Below are 26,505 nucleotides of genomic sequence, written 5' to 3' on the forward strand. Positions count from 1 at the left end.
AAACAGAAATATTAAGAAGATATTGAAAATTTTCTGCTTAGAAGAAGAAATGGATGATTATTCTAGAGCTTCACTCGAAGTTAAAAATGAAAAGAATAATCATAATAAACCCTTAAGAATTAAAAAGAAAACCATTTTCAAGAAGGGTTCATCCTTTAAATCCAATAGCTATTTTTATGCCTCATCGAGCAAAAATAAGATTTGTAAGCATAATCTTTCACATATTTACAAAACCTGCTTACACTGTAAAAGAAAATGGCACGTTTTATCTACTTGCTCATCCATAAGTGCTGAAGGCTTAGAAAAAAAAATGAAATGGAAAATCATGAAAGCAAACCCCATAGGACCTTTAAGGAAAAATGGATCTAAATTAATATTACTTAATGATTTAATGCTTCTTTAGATCCTAGGTTTAGGTTTAGGGGGCGGTGATGACTAAAAGACTTGGAAGTGGTCTATGCTTAAAATATCAAATCTTAGTATATGCATTCACTATATAATATTGGCTTACAAAGGATTATTAGAAAATCATGTCGAAGTGGAAATACATGTAATATATCCAATCTAAACTTGATGCATATATATCATAATGATTGGTGAAAATGTGAAAACATTGGTTATGGCTTACTAAATTAAAATCTGCTTCCAAATGGAAAAAAGTATCCTTGCTTGCTATAAAATTCTTAATGCTTAATTCATGTTTGAATGTATAAATCTTAAATTAAGCAGACATTGTCCATTGCACAAGCCTGCAGTTTAGGGAATCCATCTTTTATTCTACATCATTATACCCTAAACTCACATTTGAATATGAAAAAACTAAATCAAAATCAAGTCATCACTCTAGGCTTAAAGCACTATTGATCATAAATTACTAATATATATATTGAGTGCTTATCATAACAAATCCCTTATACTCATCAGTTGTATCCTTGCTTCATAATTATAATTATATCTAAAGAATACATACCAATGTTCAAAGAGCTCTTTTCAAAATTCAGACTCTCCTAGACGCTCTTTGCACATGCCTGGACATCATTACTAAGTACAAAAAAGTTTTGGAAAATTCCACTCATTCTAAATACTCTTCTGAACTAAATGATAATTTGATTGTTTAGAGTATTTACTCATTTTCGCTTTCTAAGCTCTTATGTTAAAATCAAATCTATTAAGGCATCATATACTTAGAGATGTGTTGAATGGCTAAAATTATTTGCACTAGGTTTCAAATCTAGATTATGAAATGAAGTTTGAAAGAAACCTATGCATGATCAGTTAAATTTAAAAGTCATTCTAACTCATGCCTCTCGCGAGTATTGAAATCATAAGAAAAGAGGCAGACATAGGCTTATTACTTTAACAAATATTTATTGTGACTTTTTGGTCCAATAAGCCTAAAGCATTCACTCCAAGATTAAACCATTGAAAATCTTATAACTCTTGGCTAAAGAAATTAGAAAATGAGAAAGGCATTAAATGCGCTAAGTGCATAACTCAAGGGGAGCTTTTATTCTTTATATCTATATAAATTAAAATGCTTTCATATCCATATATTGTTTATGCCTTTGTGCTTATATGTGCATAGCATTGTAGCACACTATCCATGATTTGATTAATGGCTAAAATTTCCTTGATGAATAGTTTATATCTCTACTATTGAGCTATACTGAATATCTTGAGTTGACTATACTACTAGAATGCATGCTTAGTATAGAATCCCTCCAACATGGCCGATGCAGTGGTTGTGTATTGCATGCTCAAACTGAAATATTTTGAATTGATTACTTGAATCTATCAGGTATTGGTGCATAAAAATTTAGGAAATGTTCAATTTATAGTCGGCATGCTGCCAAAATTTCAGTGGAAATTTCCCAAACCAAATCCATGTGCAAAGATGATTACGATGATAAAAATGTTAAAATCTTTTTGAAAGGATGAGTGAAAGCTTAATGAACATTAAATTTCATCCTCACATAATGATCAAGTTTTTAAAGAGCATAGCTTCATCCCTAGAGAAAGAGCATAAAGATGATTATGTGGCATGTGCTTGAATGAAATGTCATTATTGAAAATCATAATTTAAAATATGTTGATTTGTCACAATCATTTTATTTTTCCATATGATCTTTGCTTTAAATTGTATGACATTTTTGGATCATTGTGGTTGTGCTTTTCTAGTTATATTTTAGCATGTGTTTCATTGACAAACCAGAAAAATTTTGCTTGCATGTGCTTTAAAATTAAATTTTTTTAATTTTGCATCATTTTGCAAACATTATAAGGGGGATATATATTATTATTATCATTATATACATATATATTCATTTACATGTACTTTTGGCAAGATCAAATTTCAAAACTAAACTCTTTATCACATGCCTTATTATTATTATTATTATTATTATTATTATTATTATTATTATTATTATTATTATTATTATTATTATTATTATTATTATTATATGTTTCTAAATTGCATAACAGGTTTGGTAGCTTCACATAAAAATGCATGTGAACTAGTTAGGTTGTTTAATGCTCAAACCTTCTACCTGTTATCATATGTCGTGTGTTTTAAACTCATATCTTTCATGGGTCTTCTGACATATTTCTATTGAAATGGTTTGTGCATATTTATGGTCTAATTCTTTTTTCATGTCATTTAAATCTTTAAATGACCAGTTATATGGTTTGTGTGCTTAATTGCTAAACCTATAATTATTTAGACTTTATGAATTTGATTGTGATTTGAAAGGCATGTTTTTCATATATATTGCTTAATCGATAATTATCTTCACGTTTTATGTCTTGTTCATACTGGTCTATTTGGGTTAAGTAGTTGTGAATAAACTATTGATTTTAAAACTCCAAACATGTCATTTCTATACAACTACTTTTGGGAAAATGTCTTATTTTCAAACAGCCCTCAACCGAAATTTCTAAAATTTCCCAAACTTATCTTGTATGCATCATACCCAATGCCTATGGCTATTTATTTCATAACCCAATGCTATTACCAAAAGGGGGAGATAGAGATGAGAGCCCAAAATTGGGTAGTAAAAATTGTTTACATTGATAAATCTTTAACATTATGCATATTGTTAGGGGGAGCCTTTCAAGACTATACCAACTTTTTGCATGGTGTATTTGTCATCATCAAAAAGGGAGAGAATGTTGACCTTATAGGTCACACCCAGTTTTGATAATAACAAATACTCTAGCATTTGATAGCTTTCAAGTTTGCAGGTTTATAATGGCAAATCAATTGATGGCACATGGAGTAAAGCCTAAAGACCCGGAAGATTATTTCTTGTTGTAATTTATATTGTTTGGGTCTATAATAATTTATATCGGTCTGCAATAATCTTTGCCTATTATGCATGTAGGTTTTGTAAGCTCAACATGACCATAGACTGACCATAGGGTATCAAATGTCATTAGGGCACCCTTCAGTCAACCTTCGGTTGACCGGCGTTGGATTTTTTCAGTAATAAAAATGGCCTTAGAAATGACCCTAGGTCCTTACACAACACTTGAGATTATCCCCATAATAACATATATTATCAGGGGAATTAATTGAAGCAAAAATTGGACTTAATTGAAAATATGTGAGAGGTTGGGCGACCGAAACCCAGGAGTTCAAAACACCTTGGGCACCCGAACCACTAGGAAGTCAGAGGGTTGACTTGGTTTTGGGCGACTACACCTTTTTGAACGTATCTTCATCGAGCACCCAAACCCATGTCAGAGTACTTTTCACCAACCTGGGCGACCAAACTATATACTTCAAAATGACCTTGGGCGACTGAACTTCTGAGTTCAAGCTACTGAACATATGAACGGGCACCCAAACCTCAGACTTGACTCTTTGACTTTTTTTTAGCCAACCAAATTACAATTCGGGCACCCGAACTGTTTTATATGAATTTTCAAGATGAGTCTATTCGGGCGACCGAACTTTAGTTCAACCACCCAAAACCTGTCGGGTTGCAAATTATTTATTTGGATTAAAATTAAGTAAATAGGGTTAATTTTCTTAATGGCTTTTAAACAAATTTAATGATACCCTTGGTGTCCCCAACGGTCATAATTTACCCATTCTCTATATATAGGGGCTCATTTGCAAAAATTAGTGGTAGTTAGCAAATAGGATTAGCCAAAAATTCTCTCAAATTTCCTAAACCCTATTTGTTCATTCCAACTCCATAACACTCAAATACCTTTATTCCATTGAGAAATCTTACTTTGTGAGTGTTTGTTTTTTGTTTGATATTACTAGATACTCCCACTATTTTTCTTGAATTATCGTTATTGATTTTAGGGAGTTAAGCAAGTGTTATCCCACAAATTTAATTTGATCAATCTAGTGTTTGGAAAAACTCATTAGCTTGAGGATCATTGCATTGCCATTGCAAAGATTCCTATAGCAATAATCTTTTGTGTGCAAAATATTTTTACAAGCTATATACTTCAATCTAGTCTTGTGCATGTTTCATTGAAGGAAAATATTTTGAGTTAGTTTGAATATTTGATCAGCATCTTTGAAACCCTAATCTAGTATTGAGACTTGTTATATCTAGTTTCAAAGAAATAGCTTGTTGGAACACTCTTATGCTTGATTGTTGATTGACATAACTTTAAGTGTTGATTGCACATGTAAAGCACCGAGTATATAGTTCGTACATTCTTAAGGTGCATTGATTATACTATGATGTATTGAAGTACATAGTCTGTTTAGTAAAGAAGCACATTTCTATGTACGCAAAATTGTATTACATTTTTTGTATTCCAAGAATGGGCCTAAAGAGGGAGACTTGCCCTGTTGAATTGTCTTGGACTAGATTAAACCCGGTTAGAAAGCTAGATGCGCTATCCTAGTAAGACGTGTTGGTTTAGGTCAGCCCCATAATTGACTTGGTTGTAACTGGCGTCATTCCACCCATTAAGTGAGCATTAGTGGAATCCTCGGGCTTGCGAGCCAGAGGCGGGGATGTAGGCACCGGTTGTCAAACCCTGATAACATATCGTGTGTGTTCTTTACATTTTTGCAAATTTATTTTTCGCACTTTTTTTTACCATATGTATGTTGTATGCTTGATTCATTATATATAGTACATATGTTGATTGGATTTATAATTGCATAGACAGACCCTAGGTTTTGTAATATTGCTGATTGGGATAAACCTAGGTTGGACAAAATTTTAATACCCAATTCACCCCCTCTTAGGAATACACCAAAGTTAACAATTGGTATCAAAGCCTCGTTGCACTAGGCTTAACAACTTTTGTAAAAGATCGCAGTGGCTCTCATTGGTGTGTCCCCATTCGGAGAGGAACAGTCGCCTTCTAGGCCTCTTGTATTTTGTGGTGTCGATTACACCACTTGGAAAATTAAAATGGGCATATTTATAAAATCAATGAAATGGATGGCCTGACGGGTGATTGTTAATGGAATTTGTATGCCCTTGGATGAAAATAATATTAGGTTAATGCATGCGAATTCATATGCCATGGACATGTTATATCTTGCATTAAATTCTAATATTTTTGTTGATTTTGTGGCATGTCATAATGGAGAGCAAATTTGGGACAAACTTGAAAAGAAATATGGAGAATACTTGGAAAAGGAGACCAACACTCCAGTGGTATCATGCTCAGATGGTCAACGAGTGGTAAATGATAGGGAAATGGCATTAATATAAGAAGAGGTATATGATTCTAACTCAAACTCAATTGATGATTCTTACATTAACTGTTGTGATATGTCAAATGCTAAATCATCTATTGAATACCATGATAATTTTGTTGATGATGCATGTGATGATTCTTATACTGAATGCTATGTTGTGTCGTATGATAAGTCATATAATATTCCCTGTGATAATACCATTGAAATTGCATGCAATGATTAATATAATAACTATGATATATCTTATGAGGAATCATGTGCTGAATTGATAAATCAAAGCATGCCTTTGTATGAAAAGTTAGATAAAACTTTATTGAAAATGAATAAATTTCTAGCAAAGTTATCTAAGTAGAAATCCATTTTGAAAAATGAAAACTAAAGCATGGAAAAGAAATTAATAAAAATAAAAGAGTATTATGCCATCTTAGAAAAGAGAAAGATTAATAAGATATTGAAAATTATCTACTTAGAAGAATAAATGGATGATTATTCTAGAGCTTCACTTGAAGTTATAAATGAAAAGAATAACCAAATAAACCCTTAAGAATTAAAAAGAAAAAAATTTTCAAAAAAGGTTCATCCTTTAAATCCAATAGCTATTTTTACACCTCATTGAGCAAAAATAAGATTTGTAAGCATAATCTTTCACGTATTTACAAAACCTGCTTACATTGTAAAAGAAAATGGCTCGTTCTATCTACTTGCTCATCCATAAGTGCTGGAGGCTTAGAAAAAGAAATGAAATGGATAATCATGAAACATAACCCTGTAGGACCTTTAAAGAAAATTGGATCTAAATTAATATTACTTAATGATTGAATGCTTCCTTAGATCCTAGGTTTAGGTTTAGGGGGTGGTGATGACTAAAATACTAGGAAGTGGTCTATGATTAAAATATCAAATCTTAGTATATTCATTCACTATATAGTATTGATTTACTAAGAACTACTAGAAAATCATGCCAAAGTGGAAATACATGTAATATATCCAATCAGAACTTATTGCATATGTATCATAATGATTGGTGAAAATGTGAAAACATTGGCTATAGCTTACTAAATTAAAATCCGCTTCCAAATGCATGACAATATCCTTGCTTGGTATAAAATTCTTAATGCTTAATTCATGCTTGAATGTACAAATCTTAAATTAAGCAAACATTGTCCATTGCACAAGCCTGCGATTTAGGGAATCCATCTTTTATCATACATCATTATACCCTAAACTCACTTTTGAATATGAAAAGCCTAAATCAAAATCAAGTCATCTTTTTAGACTTAAAGCACTATTGATCATAAATGACTAATATATATATTGAGTGCTTATCATAAGAAATCCCTTATACTCATCAGTTGTATCCTTGCTTCGTAATTATAATTATATCTAAATAATACATACCACTGTTCAAAGAGTTGTTTTCAAAATTTAGACTCTCCTAAATGCTCTTTGCACAAGCCTGGACATCATTACTAAGTACAAAAATGTTTTAGAAAATGTCCACTCATTCTAAATCCTCTTCTGAACTAAATGATAATTTGATTGTTCAAAGTATTTACTCATTTTTGCTTTATAAGCTCTTATGTTAAAATCAAATCTATTAGGGCATCATATACTTAGAGATGTGTTGAATGGCTAAAATTATTTGCACTAGGTTTCAAATCTAGATTATGAAATGAAGTTTGAAAGAAACCTATGCATGATCAATTAAATTTAAAAGTCATTCTAACTCATGCCTCTCACATGTATTGAAATCATAAGAAAAGAGGCAGACATAGGCTTATTACTTTAACAAATATTTATTGTGACTTTCTGGTCCAATAAGCCTAAAGCATTCACGCCAAGATTAAACCATTGAAAATCTTATAACTCTTGGCTAAAGAAATTAGAAAATGAAAAAGGCATTAAATGCGTTAAGTGTAGAACTCAGGGGGAGCTTTTATTCTTTATATCTATATAAATTAAAATGCTTTCATATCCGTACATTGTTCATGCCTTTATGCTTATATGTGCATAGCATTACAGCACACTATCCATGATTTGATTAATGGCTAAAATTTCCTTGATGGATAGTTTATATCTCTACTATTGAGCTATACTGAATATCTTGAGTTGACTATACTACTAGAATTCATGCTTAGTATAAAATGTCTCTAGCATGGCAGATGTAGTGGATGTGTATTGCGTGCTAGTAGTGGATATAGGATCTCGCATGCTCAAACTGAATCATTTTGAATTGATTGCTTGAATCTATCAGGTCTTGGTGCATAAAAATTTGGGAAATGTTTAATTTACAGTCGGCATGTTGCCAAAATTTCAGTGGAAATTTCCCAAACAAAATCCATGCGCAAAAATGATTATGATGATAAAAATGTTAAAATCTTTTTGAAATGATGAGTGAAAACTCAATGAAAATTAAATTTCATCCTCACATAATTATCAGGTATTTAAGGAGCAGAGCTTCATCCCTAGAGAAAAAAGCATAAAGAACTCATATGCATCATGTTTTGATTTTTGAATAATGAGACTCTTCTAAGAACCTTGAACATCATATCCCGCTTTTAAAGCTCTATGTTTTGATATGGATTGTTCTCGGTTATGCGCTTTATTTCATACCTTAATGTATGTTTATTTGTGCATATGTGATCTATAGGGATCATTAAATGGGTCGAATGGTAAAATGAATAAATCTTAATGCAGTAAATTCGTTTTAAAAGACTTAAAAAATTGTTTGCTTATACTTCTTGGCATTCTTAATTAAATTAATCCTTATTAAGTCTAAGCAGATTATTTCATCTAAACTTAGATTCAAATTGAAGAGTGGAGCATCTTAAACTAAATTCTTATCATGTTATGCTTACCAATATCTTTTAGCTTCGATTCGTGTTGAGTTAAGTGTGGCATGTGCTTGAATAAAAAGTCATTATTGAAAATCATAATTAGAAATATGTTGATTTGCCACAATCATTTGATTTTGCCATAGGATCATTGTGGTTGTATTTTTCTGGTTATATTTTAGAATGTGTTTCTTTGACAAACCAAAAAAATTCTGCTTGCATGTGCTTTAAAATTAATTTTTTTACAAGCACCCCCAGCACCATTTTGCAAACATTATAAGGGGAATATATATTATTATTATATACATATATATTTATTTACGTGTACTTTTGGAAAGATCAAATTTAAAAACTAAACTCTTTATCACTTGCCTTATTATTATTATTATATACTATATATGTTTTTAAATTGCATAACTGGTTTGGTAACTTCACATAAAAATGCATGCGAACTAGTTAGGCTATTATATGCTCAAACCTTCTACCTGTTATCATATGTCGTGTGTTTTAAACTCATATCTTCCATGGGTCTTTTGACATATTTCAATTGAAATGGTTTGTGCAGATTTATGGTCTAATTCTGTTTTCATGTCATTTAAATCTTTAAATGACCAGTTATATGGTTTGTGTGCTTAATTGCTAAACCTATCATTGTTTAGACTTTATGAATTTGGTTGTGATTTGAAAGGCATGTTTTTTTATATATATTGCTTAATCGATAATTATCTTTATGTTTTTTGTCTTGTTCATACTGGACTATTTGGGTTAAGTAATTGTGAATAAATTTTTAATTTTAAAACTCCAAACATGTCATTTCTATACAAGTATTTTTGGGAATATGTCTTATTTTCAAACGGCTTGCTGTCGAAATTTTTAAAATTTCCCAAACTTATCTTGTATATTAATGCATCATACCCAAGGCCTATGGCTAATTATTTCATAACCCTTTTTGTGGTTGCCAAAAGGGAGAGATAGAGATGAGAGCCAAAAATTGGGTAGTAAAAATTGTTTGCATTGATAAATATTTAGCATTATGCATATTGTTAGGGGGAGCCTTTCAAGGCTATTACCACTTTTTGCATGGTGTATTTGTCATCATCAAAAAGGGAGAGAATGTTGACCTTATAGGTCACACCCGGTTTTGATAATGACAAATACTCTAACATTTGATAGCTTTCAAGTTTGTGTGCAGGTTTATATTAACAAATCAATTGATGGCACACAAAGTAAAGCCTGAAGACCCTAAAGATTATTTCTTATTGTAATTTATATTATTTGTGTCTGTAATAATTTATATTGGTCTGTACTAATCTTTGCATGTCATGCATGTAGGTTTTGAAAGCTCAACATGACCACAGATTGACCATTGGGTACCGAACGTCATTAGGGCACCCTTCAATCGACCTTCGATCGACCGACGCTGGATCTTTTTAGCAAAGAAAAATAGCCTTATAAATTACCCTAGGTCTTAGCACAACACTTGAGATTGTCCCCATAATCACAGATATTATCTGGGGAATTAATTGAAGCAAAAATTGGAGTTGATTGAAAATATATGGGAGGTCAGGCGACCGAACCTCAGTTGTTCAAAACACCTCGAGCATCCAAATACCTGGGAAGTCAGCGGGTTGACTTGGTTTCGGGTGACTGAACCTTTTTAAACGTATCTTCTTCGGGCATCCGAACCTGTGTCAAAGTGCTTTTCACCAACCCGGGCAACCGAACTAGTGAGTTCGGGCTACCAAACAAATGATCGGGCACCTGAACCTTGCACTTAACTCTCTTAACTTTGTTTAGCCAAACAAATGTCAATTTGGGCACCCCAACTATTTTATATGAATTTTCAAGGTGAGTCTATTCGGGCGACCAAACTTTAGTTCAGCCACCCGAAACCTGTCAGGTTGCAAATTATTTACCAGGGTTAAAATTAAGTAAATAGGGTTAATTTTCTTAATGGTTTTTAAAACAAATTTAATAATACCCTTGGTATCCCCAACAGTCATAATTTACCATTTTCTATATATAGGGGCTCATTTGAAGAATTAGTGGTGATTAGAAAACATGATTAACCAAAAATTCTCTCAAATTTCCTAAACCCTATTTGTTCATTCCAACCTCATAACACTCAAATGCCTTCATTCCTTTGAGAAATCTTACTTTGTGAGTGTTTATTTATTGTTTGATATTGCTAGATACTCCCACTATTTTGCTTGATTGATTGTCATTGATTTTAGGGAGTTAAGTAAGAGTTATTCCATAAATTTAATTTGATAAATCTAGTGTTGGGAAAAACTCAATAGCTTGAGGATCTTTGCATTGTCATTACAAAGATTCCTATATCAATAATCTTTTGTGTGCAAAATATTTTTACAGGCTATATACTTCAAACTACTCTTGTGCTTATTTCATTGAAGGAAAATATTTTGAGTTAGTTTCAATATTTGATCAGCATCTTTAAAACCCTAATCTAGTATTGAGATTTGTTATATCTAGCTTCAAAGAAATAGCTTGTTATAGCACTCTTGTGCTTGATTGTTTATAAACATAACTTTGAGTGTTGATTGCACACGTAGAGCACCGAGCTTATAGTTCGTACATTCTTAAGGTGCATTGATTATACCATGTTGTATTGTAGTACATAGTCTGCTTAGTTAAGAAGCACATTTCCGTGTACGAAAAATTGTATTACATTTGTTGTATTCCTGGCATGAGCCTGAAAAGGAAGACTAGCCCTGTTGAATGGACTCGGACTGGCTTAGACACGGTTAGGAAAGCTAGGTGCGCCATTCTAGTAAGGCGTGTTGGTTGAGGTCAGCACCGTTAATTGGCTTGGTTGTAATCGGTGCCACTCCACCTGTTAAGTGAGAATTTGTAGAATCCTTGGGCTTGCAAATTAGAGGCGGGGACGTAGGCACACAGTTGGCCGAACCTCGATAACATATCATGTGTGTTCTTTATATTTCTACAAATTTATTTTTTGCACTTTTATTTTCAGCACATGTATGTTTATTCATTATATGTAGTACATGTGTTGATTGGGTTTATAGTTGCATAGACAGACCCTAGGTTGCGTAATACTACTGATTTGGATAAACCTAGGTAGGACAAAATTTTAATACCCAATTCACCCCACCCCCCTTTTGGGAATACACCAAAGCTAACAATAATAATAGTAAACTATAATAGTACTACACTACCATATAATAAAACATTAATATCCCATGATAACAACTTGAACAAGATTCAAAACCCTAAAATTGATACACAATATATATATATGGAAACAATTAAACCTTAAAACTAATATGCAACATAACAATATGGAACCAAATAAAACCCTAAAATAAATATACAATAGATACAATAATAGTATTGGAAATAATTAAAACCTTGCCATTAATATACAATAGTAATATAGAAACAAATCAAACCTTAAAACTAATATACAAATATAAAATAATAATCATGGAAGTAATTAAAACCTTACCATTAATATACAATAATAATATGAAAAAAAATCAAACCCTAAAGAAAATATGCAATATATACAATACTAAAAATATCATGCAATAATAAAACCCTACAAATAACATGCAATAATCGAAACCCTAAAAATCCCATGCAATAATCAAAACCCTAAAAATACCATGCAATAATCAAAACCTAAAATCCCATGCAATAATCAAAACCCTAAACAAATATAGAAAACATGATAATATGACAAAGACTTAAAAATAACATCATAAACAATGATTTAAAACACTAGATAACATATAAACAATAATATTATGATAAAAGCCTCCAGGCATAAGCTCAGGTGCTAAGGACTTGCGTTAGACGACCTTGGACAAAGGTGAAGTCTGGGCTTCAAACTCTGCCGCTTGTAGTGCACATCCGTGATTTACCTCCTATATGTTGGTCGAGGGCATAGCTAGTGTAGGTGTGAGATTAGTTTGGTGCGTAAGCCCAGGACACCCGACGATATCAAATAATAATAATAATAATACTAATAATAATAATATCATGACAAATTAATTCAATAAATAAAAACCCTAAATAAATATAAACATGGAACATGATAAAAACTCAAACTAATACAAAACCATAATCTAAAACCCTAAATACAAATAAAAATAAGATAAATATACAATAAAACTAAATATGCAATACAACAACATAAATATAAAATAATAATCCAAAAAAAAACCTAAACACTACAACAACAATATTCAAAAACCCTAAATAATACGACAACAATTAACATGAATATATAACAATGATAAAAACATTAAATAATACAAAAATAACATAAAACCCTAAATAAATATACAAACAATAAACATGAATATGTATCAATGATAAAAATATTGTTGACTTTTTGAGTTCGATCCCTATTTTGATAATGACATAGCGCAAGTTACTTATGTGTGTATTTAGTATGCGAACATGTTCATAATTATACACACACGTAAGGAAATGTAAAATGAAAGCCAAGACGGAACTTAAAGCGCATAAATCTTGGCATATTCCACGACGATTTGAAGAGCCGAAGAAGATATATATATTTTTTATTTTGTATATGCATTTTGTTTAAATTTGGTCTGTAATAATGCATCTCAGGCATGACATGAATGATAAGCTCAGAGCATGACCATAGGCTGACCATAGAGTTACCTTAGGGACCCTACACCTTAAAGAAAACCTTTTCATACACAAAACTAAACTTGTAGAAAGGTGATAAAATATTTTTGAAAGAAAAATAAGGCTTCAACTGTAATTTCAACCAAACATGGTCGACCGACCATTGCTGGCTCTAAACATCTCGGTCGACCAACCTTAGCTAAACGAGCTCTTCAAGTAGTGAGCGCCTTAGCCAACTGACCACTTTGTTTGGCCAGTTCTGAAAGCTCAGTCGACCCACCCTTTTAGTTCAAAACAACCACAACTGACTAACCTTCATAAATGGGCAAACCAACCTTAAGGCCAGCTAACTGAACCTACAAAGGTTCAGAATTGCCCTTGACTCGGCCAACTGGCACCTTTTTGAAATTCAAATTTGTTGTGAGAGGTCAGCCAACCGACACTAGGACCGGTCGACAAACCTCTTGAATTCCGATATTTTTGAGCGCTAAAAACATGTTTAATTTTAACTAAACAAATTCAAAATGACCTCCATGTCCCCAAAATGATCATAATTTATGAAAAAGTATAAATGCCCCATCATTACTTATTTTTTAAACTAATGCTCATATTAGAAAATACTCCCAAATATTTTGTGCTTTAAATTTCCCTTCTATTTTATACTCATTCATTTCAAATCTTTTAAGAGAGCAATTGATCACTACTCTCCTCCTTCACTAGCACACTTATTGCTTTTGAAGTTGGGTTGAGTTTTATTGTTTTAGGCATTTGATATATAGTTTTTTTAGCATGTACTCTCACTTAAACTCACATTTTCAGAAAATCATTTTGAGAGTAAATCTTTGAGTTTCACCTATTTATTTTGTTGATAAATATTCTTAGAGAAAACTTTTTATCGATTATCGTTGAAAAAATTGAGGACATATCTTTACATTCATATTTTTCTTGTGCTTGAAAACATCTTCTTACATTTATGCTTTCAAAGATAAATTCTTATATTACAAAATTCATTTAAAAACCAAAACCCTAGGTTCTCCTATATCCTTTATTGAAAAATATTTTGGAGAAATATTTATTAGGGTCTAAATCTTTAAGCACTCATCATATATATTTTATTGAAAGATTACATTGAGAAAATACACAAACTCACTTAATATTTATTTCATACCTTGTATGAGTGCATTACTGAGCTTCATATTGTACACCTATGCTTATGTAGAAGAATTCATAGTTGTACAAATATTTTCTATATTTGTTGTATTCCCGGTGTGTGGTCGTTAGAAGAGGATTGCACTAGCTTGTAACATGCAGCGGATTGGCTCAGACCCAGTTAGGAGAGCGCTGGAAATGCTTAAACCCGATTAGGAGAGCACCAGATTGGTTAAGACTCAGTTAGGAGAGCACAGATTGGCTCAAACCCGGTTAGGAGAGCACCTGATTGGTTCAGAATTGGTAGGAGAAGTAGGAGCACAGTATTATAAGGTGTTGTAATTTTTTAAGTACAACTTAGTTTAATTAAGCTAGGGTATTCATCGCCCCGTAAGGAGAGGGTGCAATCGGTGTTGCTCCACCCTTTATGTGAGCACTTAGTGGAATCCTCTTGCTTATAAGCTTGAGGTGGGGATGTAGGAAGAATTGGCCGAACCACAATAAGAAATATTGTGTCGTTCTTTCTTCCCTACGCTTTACTTAGTTACCACACTTAAAATTATGCACATATATGTTTAATTGTTTATTGTGTTGATCATACTACATACATTCTTGGAATACTTGTTGTAGTTGGGATTTCTTAGATAGACAATACGTTGTGTTATACTGATTGTTTGTTTTTTTTTTAACCTAACATAGGAAGAAATTTTTAAAATACCCAATTCACCCCCCCCCCCTCTTGGGATTACGTCAATTACATCAATTGGTATCAAAGCCTCATTGCACTAGACTTAAATGTTTTTGTAAAAGATCACAATGGCTTATATTAGTGTATCTTCATTCGGCGAGGGACGGTCATTTACTGGGCCCCCAGTATTTTGCAGTGAAAATTTTTCTTCCTGGAAGCAAAGAATTAGTGTATTTATAAAATCAATGGATTGGTGGGCTTGGTGAGTAAGTGTTAAAGGAATTTGTATGCCATTTAATGAAAATGATACTACTTTTGCGCATGCAAATTCATATGCCATGGAATTATTATATTGTGGTTTAGATTATCATATTTTTCATGAAATTATGGCATGTAATTGTGCGAGTGAAATCTGGGAAGAGCTAGAGTGGAGGTATGGAGGATCTAGGAATGAAGAGACCACCACTTAGGAGGCTCCAAGTTTAAACAATCCAGAAGTTGTGAATCATGGGCTGATTGCTTTTGTCGAGGAGGAGGTATGCGTATCTCAATCTCGTTTATTAAATGATTCATATGATGTCTATTATGATGATTCTTGTGTCAAATCCTATGATATTGTATATGATGAATCATCTATTGTTTCCAATGATAACAATGCATGCCCTGATTCATGTGATATATATTTTGACAAGTCTTGTGATGAATCAACCGTTGGAATTAATGAAGAAAGCATGCCCTCCTCTGAAAAACTAGAAGTTGCTTTACTTAGGATGCAAAAGCTTCTCGCTGGGATGTCTACGTAGAAAAGAGTCTTGAAAAATAAAAATATAAGGTTAGAAAAACTATTATAAGATCTAAAAGATTATCATGCTATCCTTGAGAAGAAAAAGATAGAAAGAGTTTTAAAAATAATTTGCTTAGAGGAAGAAGTAGATGATTATTCTAGAGTTACACTCAAAGTTAAAAATGAAAAGAATAATCATGATAATCCCCTAGAAGTAAAAAGAAAAAATATTTTCAAAAAAGTTTCATGTTTAGGTTATCAAACCCATAGTCTTGCCTCGTCAAGTAAAAATGAAACAAATAAACAAAATATTTCACATGCATGTAAAACTTGCTTATTTTGTAAAAGAAAAGGGCATGTTTGGTTTAATTGTCTACATAGAAATGCCAGAGGCTTGGATAGAGAAATGATATGGGTAATCAGAAAAACAAATCCCGTAGGAACAAAGGAAGATTGGAAATAATTAGAAATTGCATAAGTGTTTAATTCTTCCTTAGTTCTTAGGTTTAGAGGTAGTGATGACTAAAAGGCTTAGGAAGTGGTTTGTGGCTAAAAAGTTGAAACTTAGTATATGCATCCACTATACACAAATTTTGTATACTAAAAATCCTAAAAAAACTAGCATATACAAAACTTCAAGTAATATATCAAATCCAAACGCTTCATATCATATTGATTGGTGAAAATGTAAAAATATTGGTTATAGCAAGCTAATTTTGAATGGAAAAGGAATAAGTATCTCACTTGCTTAGATGGGACGTTTGTCTCTATATATCTAATTTTATTCCTCACTATTGTTCAAAGATAAGATTCAAGGCATAATCAGCTGAAATATCTTGAACCTTTCATTTATGAGATATAAACCATAAATCATTATGTTGAATAAAATCTCAGAAGCATGCTCCATGAACTCCACTTCTTAATCAACAAAAGCATCCCTACTTGATTAATATTTCTTAATGCTTAACCCATGCTTAAATATAAATATGTTTAGTTAAGCATACTCTGTTCATTGCACATATTTGAGTTTTAGGGAATCCACCTCTCTATATATTATTTAATCCTAAACTCAATTTTGAATATAAAAGCCCTAATCAAATTTAGTCATCACTCTAGCACTGGTTATTATCAATTCCAAATCTATTAAGTGCTCATTAAAATTCATCCTTCTTGTAATCAAAATTAGGGGCATCCTTTAAGGGAATCAAGGTTTCATCTAGTCATAATTAAATCTTCCCTTTATGCATAAAATGTAATATTCTCTAATTTTGATTCACCATAGGAAACCTTTGCCATCTCACGATCACATTAGGCAATGTCTCTACCTACCCCTTAGTTTGTATCCTTACTCTAAATTGTGATCATATCTAAAGGATACCTTCCAATCAACAAGGAGCAATGGTTAGAATTTCATACTCATAAATGCTCTTTGCCTAAAAGATGTGGACATTTTTTTCTGCACAAAAATAACTTGAATATTGTCCACTTGTAATCTCATCTAAATACTCTTTAGAACTCAATAATGATTTAAATATTTAAGAGTATTTATCCTATACCCTTCTTCACAAGCTCTCAAAACTTTAAGTCAAGTCATGTAGAGCGTTATATCCTTAAAATGGTGTTGAATGGCTAAGGTCATTGCTCTAGGCTTCAATCTAGATGAATGTATAAATCTCAAGGAGCCTATGCACGTGCAGTTGAAATTCCAAGCCATTCAAAGTTGAGCCTCTCACACATATTGAGATTCATAGGAAAAGAGGCGTACCAAGCTTTTGGTCCTCTAAGCCTAAGCATGTAAAGCCATGTCTAAATCATTGAAAATCTCATATCACTTGGCTAAGATCTTGAAAAATACATGAAGGCATAAAACAATGAGAGTGCTTAAATGAGAGGGAGCATCTTTCTTTCATTGTTATATAAACTCAAATGCTCTCTTAATTATACTATATGTTTATATTTCTTCATGAATAGCATTGCAGATTATTGTCCATATTATACTGAATGGTTACATCTCTTTAATGGATGGTTTATATTTTATGAACTCTTATATAAGCTACCTAATTACATGCTTGAATTGAATGCCACCTGCATGATTGATGCATTGATGTGAATTGCATGCTGGTAGTGGATTTAGGTTGTTGCATGCTTAATATGAACTATTTGCTGAATACAACCAGATTTTAGGTACATGTTTATTTGGAAACTGTCTAATTTACAGACGGCATGTTGTTGAAATTTCGTTAAAATTTTTCCAAAATAAAACCATGTACAAAGATGATTATGACAAAATGAATGTCAATATATTTTGAAAGGAAGAGTGAAAGTTGAATAAATATTAAATTTCATCATTACATAATCATCGCATATTCAGGGGAGCTGATCTCCATCCCTATAGAATGAACATAAAAGACTCATATGCATCAGACATATTTAGCTTTTTGAATATTAAGGCTCTTATGAAAACCTTGAACATTATATCTGGCTCTTAAAGCTTTATGATTGGATATGAATTGTTCTTGGTTATGAGCACAAAATCATGGCGTAATATATATTTTTAGATGCATGTGTGATCTATAGGGAAGTCTATATTGGTCATGTGATAAAAATGGTTTAATAAATACCCATTATAGTTGTTTCATATGTTTCAAAATGCTTGCTTATACTACTTGGGATATGTAATGAGACCAGTCGTTGACAAGTATAAGCATCTTATTTCACTTAAGCTAGCATTCAAATCTAGAGGAGATTTAATAAAATCTGATTCCCTATGCTCACCCTAATCTTAGCTTAGAATTAAGGCTATCTGTGGCAGATGTGTTTCAAAGCACAGTGACTTTCTTTCTACTCATAGAAAATTCTAAATTCATAACATGTAGGCAAGCATTCAATTTCGAAGGGGGAGCTCTTGAAATAAACTTTCTATCTTGTTTGTGCTCACCCATTCTTATGCTTAATGAGAATCTAGGTATACTCCCAAGGGGGAGGGGGTGAATTGGGATTTAAATTTTTTTTTTATTTGCTTTGTATTGCAAATTCCTTAGTTGAATTTTAATTTCAGCAATATATACTTTTAGTAATTAATCTGCCTTTACAATTACTATTCTATTGATAATCAATTTATATACAACTCAAACTCAATTTTTAATACTGAAATCCAGCTGGTAACCTTCAGGAATCAAGTTAAGATAGTTTAGAAACAAACTTCCACTTTTAATCTCAAACTCAAAATTTTTTCTTTTACTTCAATCAATGAAATACAATTTTCAGAGATTTGATTTTGTAAAACTTTTAGTTCAAATTACCTTTCAGTTGTTTATTTTCAAAAATCAAACTTTTATTGAAAATATCAAACCAACCAACAATTTATTGTATGTTGATTTCGAATAATGATCAAAACCAAGATTCCGGAAATTTCAAAATTCAACAAGATATAAAAATCATACACACATATTATTTTCTTACAAAAAATTAAAGAGAGTAAGGAGAAGAGCTAAGAACTAGATTTTTTACAAGGTTTAGCCTGCAGCCTACGTCCTTACTAGGCAATGATCCAACAACCTTGAATCATCAAAAAGAACAATACAAAGAAGCAAACTTTGTGTCGTATAAAAGACACTCTCGGTTAGAGCAGATTTGTACAAGTTATAGATCAAAATACTACGAAAAAATAACAATATAATGAATGAAGCTCAAGAACATATCACTAGGATTCTATCTTAGATTTAAAAATTTCAGTGAAAGAGCAAAAACGGTGAGCTTTTAATCAGCAAGAACTCAGTATGAACTTTTGGAAAAAGTATTCAACAAGATAGCTTTGAACATATAAGAATTTTATTAATTGCTGATTGTTGGTATATTTAATCCTATAACCGCACCTCACCAGGATGGTGCACCTAACTTTCATAATCAGGTCTAAGCCAATCCAAGGCCATTCAACAGGGCAAGTCTCCCTCTTTAGGCCCATGCCTAGAATACAACAATCAACTAAAATTTTGCGTACAAATAAAGTTGCCTTTAAACACAAGCAGATTTGTACCAATATCAATCAATACACATCAAGAGGATATGAACTATAAGCCTTGTGCTACACGTGTGCTAAACACTCAATCTTATGTCAAAATTCAATCAAGCACAAAAGTGTATTTTCAAACAATTTTTGATACAATAAACCAAAGTATATCTCAATCACAAATTAGGGTTTCAAAGATTTCCAACAATAGTAATCTTAATATCTCTAAAAATATCTTCTCAGATTTCTAGCACTAAGAGATATTTGAAATATAAGCTTGTCAAAAATATTTTTTTCACAATCGAAATACAAGCCTTGGAGTCGTGCAATGCAAATGCCAAGACTCACAAGCTTTAAAGTTTTCCCCACACAATGAAGTTATTAAATAAATCAGGGGGGAAAAACTATAAGCTAAAACTCTCAATAAAAATCAATCAAGCAATAAATCAAAGAGAGTTTTTAGCAAGTGGGAATATTGTAAAATCACTTAAGAATACTCTCACACAATAAGATTTTTCAAATGAATGAGCAAATGATGAGTATTTGAGCTCTCAAAATTTCAAACGAAATTTCCCTAATAAAAATCCCTAATCACTTGCTAATTTTTGCAAATAAAGGTGCATATATATAGACTTCACTAAAAATATGACCGTTAGGATATAAAGGGAATAATTAAAAATGTTTTAAACAAGTTTAACCTAGCATAACCAAGTTTTACCCTTAATAACCCACAGTAAAAATAGTGCAACATAAGAGGTTCGGTCGACCGTACATGAGGTTTGGTCAACCCAATTGCCAAGTTCGGTCAATCGAGGAATTTTTTAACTGTAGGTTCAGTTGACTAGACTTGAGATGATTTCAGAACCTCCGAGGTTCGGTCGATCGGATTGAGTTTGATTGACCAAACTTGGGTGTTCGGTCGACCAAGTCACTTTTCTACTATAAGGTCAGTCGACCAGGGCGATGGGAGATTCCCACATGTCAATTCGGTCGACCAGGGCACTGACGCTCATTTTAGGGTAAGTTGACCGAAGGGTCAAACCTTTGATCCTAGGGAGGTTCGATCAATCAAAGATTCATGTGCATTAGGGTTCGGTCGACCGAACACACTAAAAATAAGCATTTTGGTCAAGATTTAAATTAAAAGTTTCCCCTTATAGCATATGTGATAATAAGGACTTTTTTAAGTGCTAGTGCAAAGAACTAGGGTTCTTTCTAAGGTCTTTTTACCTAGGCTAGAAAATCGGGTGTCATTCGACATTCGGTCGATCAAAGGGTGAACCCTAAGGTCATTTTATGGTCTTAAGCTTATAAGTTCCTATCATACATTTTATGCAGATTATCACAGAATGATAGATAACTAATATTACATACCCTTCCTACTTTACTATTATGGACCCAAATTGAACATAATATGAATTACAACAAAAATGAATCTCCTGGGTCTTTAGTCTTTAGTCTTCATATCTCATCAAGTGATCTTACTTATACGAACCTGCACACAAACTTGATAGACATTAAATACCTTGTATTTGTCATTATCAAAAATGAGATATGACTCAAAAAGTCAACAATCCCCAGAAGAATTTTTACCTTTAATTATGGTAGAAGCACTGGAAGAATTTAGGATTCCTCCTAAGTATACTCAACTGATTCTTCAAGCACAAATCCTTTAGAAAATCATTACATAAAACATCACACCTCAGGTCGGATCACAGGATTATTTATCATATCTGGACTGCTTCATCATGTGGTGTCTTTTGAAAGGAAAGAAGCTTGACTTGGCCAACCTGGTTTTGAAATGGATGTGGACAAGGTTGGAAGCACGAAGGGTTACCCTTCCATATGGAGGCATTCTTAATGTCTTGTTTTCTCATCTAAATATCATTGGTCTAACTGAGTTGTTTATCAAAAGAACTCGATATGATCTTTTCAACTCTACAACTCTAAATAAGATGGGCTATGCAAAGTATGAACAACCCTAGTTTTTGAGAGGAAGAAGACGACCTATACTAGCTCCTAAACAAGGTCCACTTTATGAATAGCATCCCAAACCACAGCTTGATGCTCTTACATGGTTTATGCCATTCCATCATCAGTTCACCACTTTCAGTAGTGATGTACGCTTAGGTTTTCAATCTCTTAAGGAAAGTCATTCCTCCCTTTAATCTAGTATTCCCTATATTGATTAGAGACATAGCCATTTAGAGCAATATCATGCTATCTCCTTACGTTATCCTAGTGATGATGCTTCTGAAGAGGAATCTGAGGAAGAGAAAGATGAAGGAGATGATGAAGGCTTTGATGATGATGATGAAGCTGCTGCTGGTGCTTGATTGATTTTATTATTATGCTATGTATTTTAGTGCTCCATTAGTTGATTTTTTGGTGTCTCTCTTTCTATATATATTCAATGTGTCTATGTTTTTGATTGTATTTCAATTTGTTTTTCATATGTATCTCAAGTTGCATTATGTACACCTATGCTTTTCTATAAATATCATCTTGTGTATATGACTTTGTGTCTACCGTAGACTTTGATTGTTATTTATTTTCTCCTTTTGATTGATGTCAAAAGGGGGAGAAAAGATTGAGCAAAGTTAGGCATAAAGTTGCAATGTAACATTGAGATGATTGGAAGTGATATATACTAAAATATGCTGAAATATTGATATATGAAATAAATGAATATAAGCTCTTGCAATATGAACTTACAAAAAATTGATGAAGTTGACATTATTGAATGATTATTGTACTTTCAAAACAATGTTAAAAATATGCTTATTGTAAGGAGGAGCCTTTTAAAGGTTCACTCATATTTTGCTCCTTATTTGTCATCATCGAAAAGGGGGAGATTGTTGGCCTAGCATGGCTTATTAATCTTGTTTTGATGATAACAAATCAAAGGTTACTTAACATGTTTTGTTGTGAGTAAAAATACTTTAGGAAACAAGTGTTTCAAGCTCAAGTTCAAGTATAAGCAAATCTCATTGCAAGACTTCATGTGAAAGGAATATGAAAGCTCGATGAATATGAGAGCATGAATACCAAAGAGGAGTTGATGAAAGCTTAGAGATTTGAAGCTTAAATACTAAAATGACTCAACAATTAACAAGCATGAAGACTCCAAAGCTTAGAATGTGTTTAAAGTCTTAAGAGAGTCTCTACGTATGTACTTCATTCAAATGATGATTTGATTGTGTTTGAAGTTCATTAGAAAATTTATTGACTTAGAGACTATGTTTTGAAAAACCCCGAAAAAAATATTTTCAAAATTCTTAAACTATTTTTGGGAAAGAAAAAGGGCGAAATAAATTCGAAAATAAGTTAAAAAATCAGTCCTTGGTCTTTCCAGAGTCAGTCGGCTAAGCCAAAGGCAAAATCCTAACTCACGGAGGTTCAGTCAGCCGGGGTATGTTTAAATCATTAAGACTGGTTGGCCGAGTATGCTGAAAGGGGTCATGTTTAATAGTCGAGCGACCGAGGAAGATAGGTTCATTTTTTGTCATACGGCCAAGGCTCTTTAAAAAATACTAGATAATAAAGTCGGTCGGCTGAGGCATTTTGAACATGCATGGGTTGGTTGATCGAGGCTATTTTAAATTAAGGATTTTCCCCAGTTTTGTCCTTAACCTTTTTCAACCCTATATGAATAAGTTATGGCATTTTAATTTCAAGGGTTTTGGAACCTTATGGTTAATTTATGGTCATTGAGAATTCAACCCTATCATGCATGCAATGCATTATTACAGACCATATAATTATTATAGACCCACAAAAAAAATTAAATGCAATTACAATTGGCAATTTTTGTCTTCATTCCTTTGGCTTTACAAATGCCTTCACATGATGAGATCTTTTCATTCCTTATGGCTTCCATTTGTACCTTACCATCCGTGCATGCTAAATGAAGATCCTATTCAAATATTCAATGCACAAGTATGATACTTTGTATTTTTCATATTCATAATAGGATAGGACTCATAAGGTCAACATTCTCCCCATTTTTTATGATGACAAATACAATGAGCAAAAATTGGTATAGACTTAAAAAGCCCCCCCCCCCCCCTAAGAATATGCATTAAATAAAAACATAACGTTGTAGTTCAAGCATATATGCAAGGAAGACATAAAACAATCAATCATGCATTCAATTTTTTTTTCAGTCAATATAGCTCAAATATCATGTTGTTGTCTTTCCCAGTTTTGCTAAGTTACATCTCCCCCTTTTAGCATCATCAAAAGGGTTAAGGTAAAAAAAATGATCATTTAAAAGAACCTTAAGCAGAGAAATTTTTGTGTATAAAAATATAACTGTTTTGAGGAAAAATTGTCATTTGCACACAAAACAGTGTTTCAAACAACATCCAATGCATTAGTTATTTAATAACATGCATTCATCAAATCTGCAACATTCTTGCAGATGAAATTTCATACAAGCATGCAAGCAATTCATTATAGACCAAGGCAGTTAATGCTAAGTAAACTACATCAAATATCCACAAAAAGTTTAAGCATGTAGTTTAGTATGGATAGCAATTGCATTCCTTCACAAGGGAAAGAGTATATAAGTGTAAGACAATATTTTAAGGGTGGTGATTTTTCAAAGTTGTAGTAATTTAAGTTAAGTTGCTCCCCCTCGGTTTATGCACTTCATCTATCTCTAGGTCATTTCTCTACTGTGCATTAGGCCTAATTCACGTCTAATCTGTATAAATTTGTCCCCCTGAAGAGGTTTTAAGAAAATGTCGGCCCATTGTTCATTAGTGCACACAAATTCAAGTGCCACATCCCCTTTTTACACAAGGTCGCGAATAAAATGATATTTGTTGGAGTTGGTGTATTTCTAAGAGGGGGGATGAATTGGGTATTAAAAGTTTTCTACTTAGGTCAATCTAATCAGCAGCAGTATAACACAACCTAGGGTTTGTCTATGTAATCCCAAATGCACAGAGATATAATGTGTGGAAATTAAATCATGTGCAGCATTCACGGTCTATTGAAAATAACATATATGTGTAGTAAATAAATTGCAGAAATATAAAGTGCACATACGGTATGTTATCGGGGTTCAGCCAATATTGCCTATGTCCCTGCCTCAGCTTGCAAGCTCGAGGATGCCACTAATACTCGCTTACCGGGTGGAGCAACACCATTTACAGTACCAGGTAAAATTACCAGGGCTGACCTCAACCTTTACAACCTCTTCTTAAAAGGGCGAAGAAGACCCATCTTAGGCAACACCTGAATTACAATAAATAAAGTTTTTCGTACAAATAAAAGTGCTTCTAACACGAGCAGATTTGTACAGTATTATGATCCAAATATATGCACTCGCAGATGATATGGATCTAATGCTCAAGTGAGATCTTGAAATTTTAATTCAAGACAATCTATTCAACAAATGAATATTCAAGGTTACGTCAAAACCCTAATCAAGCATCAAAAAGATATATTGTCAAATATAATCACAACAGACACTTAGGATTTAAGCTTGCAAAAGATTTATCAAATAAAGTAAGCAAGCTCTCAAGTCTTGCAATTTGAATGCAAATACTAGGAAGCTAAAACAAGTTATTCCCAATCAAATATTTATATATGAAATATTATAAGAATAAACAATCATGCAAAACTCTCAAAAAGAGTTTTCAAATATGCATGAATATGTGAGAGTAATGCCAAAGAAATTATTTGAAAGATGCACAAAATAACCACAATCAAATCCCTACAAACTTGCAATTGATTTGCAAAAGAGGAATAATATGAAACTCTATACTTAAAAAATAATACTTGCAAGGAAGTGTAAGAGATAGTATTAAAAAAATATGCTTGGAATGTAAAGTATATAGCAAAAGAAGTATAAAAATTTGAGATGATTTTTCGCTAATTACTTTCGCAAATCGCCTAGCTAATCAAGGCAAATGAGGGTTATATATAGAGTACCTTCAAAAAATGGCTATTGGGGACACATTAGGTATTTTTCAAAAAAGCTTAATTAAATCTTTAACGCCAATTGCCCTTAATAAACAATGGTAAAAATAAGGCAACCTGAGAGTTTCAGTCGCTCGGTTCTTAGGGTCGGTCGCCCGAATAGACACATGGAGAAAAGTGAACTTTTTGACTTTGAGTTCCTAAGGGTGAGTTCGAGTGGCTGAGCCAAGGCGACCTCCTAAAAGTTTGAGGTTCGGTCACCTAGTGAGTAGTTTGGTTTGCCAAACCTAGCATTTCATTCGCCCGGGGTGATTTTGAACTAAACGTTCGGGCGCTCAGGAAAGGTAAAAAGAGACATCTTTAAGGTTCGATTGACCGTGGATATTTAGTTCAATTTCAGTTTGATCGCCCTAGCCATAGTCAGCAATTTGACTTAGTCAAGTTCGGTCGACCGAGCCATTTATAACGCCAAGGTTCGGTTGCTTGAAGCCCTTTCAAGCTTCAATTTTGGTATTAATTTTGATAAGTAGTCACCCCTATTCATATACTTATAACTATTGAGATATAAGAGATTTTTCATGAGATGCTTAGGGACCAAGAGTCAGTCTACGACCTAGGCTTTTAAATTAAGCCCAAAAATCCAGTGTCGGTCGACCGAATTTTTATAAGCCTTGGCTTTGACCTTAAACTTATTCAATCTTGTGTGAATAAGTTATATCATTTTGTGCTAAAGTTTTAGGGTCCTAGTGGTTAGTCTATGCTCTTTTGTATCTTGAGCATTAA

The sequence above is a fragment of the Malania oleifera genome, chromosome 6 (assembly GCF_029873635.1).
Source record: "Malania oleifera isolate guangnan ecotype guangnan chromosome 6, ASM2987363v1, whole genome shotgun sequence".
Classification (NCBI taxonomy): Eukaryota; Viridiplantae; Streptophyta; class Magnoliopsida; order Santalales; family Ximeniaceae; genus Malania; species Malania oleifera.